This window comes from Schistocerca gregaria, unplaced genomic scaffold, assembly GCF_023897955.1.
Source record: "Schistocerca gregaria isolate iqSchGreg1 unplaced genomic scaffold, iqSchGreg1.2 ptg000573l, whole genome shotgun sequence".
Classification (NCBI taxonomy): Eukaryota; Metazoa; Arthropoda; class Insecta; order Orthoptera; family Acrididae; genus Schistocerca; species Schistocerca gregaria.
In genome coordinates, this window is record NW_026061964.1 from 239,635 (window position 1) to 242,396 (window position 2,762).

Sequence of the window (2,762 nt, forward strand, 5' to 3'; positions counted from 1 at the left end):
GTGAACATGTCTTTCACACATGTCTACAAAATCACCTTCACCTTCAAATACAGTTTCCTTGCGACTGACAGAGACGTAGGCAAAGTTTAAAGTTGCTATTTCCATTAAATCTCGTTAATCAGAAAAACGGTAATTTACACCTGCAGCGGAACAAAATTCCGTTCCGCCCTGCGTCTGGCTCGAACCCACGACCCTGGGATTAAGAGTCTGACGCTCTACCGACTGAGATAGCCGGCTACCTCGGTGAATACTTGCCGGGTAGCACGTCACACAGTACTCGTTTGGGTTGGGTGGTCCCATACAGAATCTCTCCATGCTGCCTAATGTTTTCCTAACGTCACACTCGTCACGTACTTCACTTTTATGTCATAATCATTTCTGAGAGGCAAAGAAATTGCATGACAACAAGCAGAGCTAGTGGCGTCAAAATTAACACACATACTTTATGTGACTCAAAAGCCGAACGAGTTACTTTCCGACGTTGTTTTAGATGTGCAAGTGCCAGTCAAAACTCGCGGTGTCGGCACTCTGCCGACCATTTCGTTAGTTAACACCGGTCTTGCTGTGTGTGTTTCAAGCTCAAGAGCATCTCCAAGCAAAAAATGGTCAACAGCAACATTCAGACGGTTTCGTACTGCTCAATTGCTACATTAAAACGGTATGTTTCTTTTTCAGAACTGGAAAAACACAAGCGTGACAGCATTCGAACCTGTAATATTCAGAGCCGAAGTCCGACGCCTTATCCATTAGGCCACACGGTCACTGACGACCAACATTTACATGTATACGACTCATCTCGAAACGCTCACACCCCTGAGGATTTGTGTTTTCGTTCTACACAGCCGCTGCCCCTTGCTCTTTCCCACCCATTCGTTACATTCAACCTCTGACGTGACCGACCAAATATAGACTGAGAAACAAGACCACACACTTTGTGCATTCGGAATCGAAGGCAGGGCGTCCCTCACCGCATTTGCTACGATGGCCATTTGCTACTTCTGCAGAAGCGGCGGCGGCGACGACGACGGCGACGACGACGACGACGACGAAGATCGCGAGAGGCTCTGAGATATGTGAGAAATACATCTATAAAATGTAATTCAGACTGCCTCGTCCCACCTTATGCTGTACCGCTTTGGCAAATGCTTTGTCTGCGCCATTCGCCTTAATCACATCTGAGAGTAAATCTTAAAAAAACGCCTGTCGCTAATTGTTCGTCATCACAGGTACTGTTTGCTATACGGCCACGACGCGCAACTGATTTCCAAAATTCATCTTTCTCCTGTGAGGATGGAACTTACGACCCCTGGTTTATTAGACCAGTGCTCTACCACTGAGCTAAAGAGGCGCGGCCTAGCGGTACTCTTGGGTACTTCGTCCTTACGGTCGTCTGCATCATCAGACTTTAGCTGACAACAATTCATATTATCGGCTAATATTTGCAGCTATGGCGACAAATTACTGCTTGGCTACACATCTGACACGTAACCGATGTGCTCTCCAAACCACAACACTTGCTTTTCAGAACATGTCTTTCACACATGTCTACAAAATCACCTTCACCTTCAAATACAGTTTCCTTGCGACTGACAGAGACGTAGGCAAAGTTTAAAGTTGCTATTTCCATTAAATCTCGTTAATCAGAAAAACGGTAATTTACACCTGCAGCGGAACAAAATTCCGTTCCGCCCAGCGTCTGGCTCGAACCCACAACCCTGGGATTAAGTGTCTGACGCTCTACCGACTGAGATAGCCGGCTACCTCGGTGAATATTTGCCGGGTAGCACGTCACACAGTACTCGTTTGGGTTGGGTGGTCCCATACAGCATCTCTCCATGCTGCCTAATGTTTTCCTAACGTCACACTCGTCACGCACTTCACTTTTATGTCATAATCATTTCTGAGAGGCAAAGAAATTGCATGACAACAAGCAGAGCTAGTGGCGTCAAAATTAACACACATACTTTATGTGACTCAAAAGCCGAACGAGTTACTTTCCGACGTTGTTTTAGATGTGCAAGTGCCAGTCAAAACTCGCGGTGTCGGCACTCTGCCGACCATTTCGTTAGTTAACACCGGTCTTGCTGTGTGTGTTTCAAGCTCAAGAGCATCTCCAAGCAAAAAATGGTCAACAGCAACATTCAGACGGTTTCGTACTGCTCAATTGCTACATTAAAACGGTATGTTTCTTTTTCAGAACTGGAAAAACACAAGCGTGACAGCATTCGAACCTGTAATCTTCAGAGCCGAAGTCCGACGCCTTATCCATTAGGCCACACGGTCACTGACGACCAACATTTACATGTATACGACTCATCTCGAAACGCTCACACCCCTGAGGATTTGTGTTTTCGTTCTACACAGCCGCTGCCCCTTGCTCTTTCCCACCCATTCGTTACATTCAACCTCTGACGTGACCGACCAAATATAGACTGAGAAACAAGACCACACACTTTGTGCATTCGGAATCGAAGGCAGGGCGTCCCTCGCCGCATTTGCTACGATGGCCATTTGCTACTTCTGCAGAAGCGGCGGCGGCGACGACGACGACGACGACGACGACGACGAAGATCGCGAGAGGCTCTGAGATATGTGAGAAATACATCTATAAAATGTAATTCAGACTGCCTCGTCCCACTTTATGCTGTACCGCTTTGGCAAATGCTTTATCTGCGCCATTCGCCTTAATCACATCTGAGAGTAAATCTTAAAAAAACGCCTGTCGCTAATTGTTCGTCATCACAGGTACTGTTTGCTATACG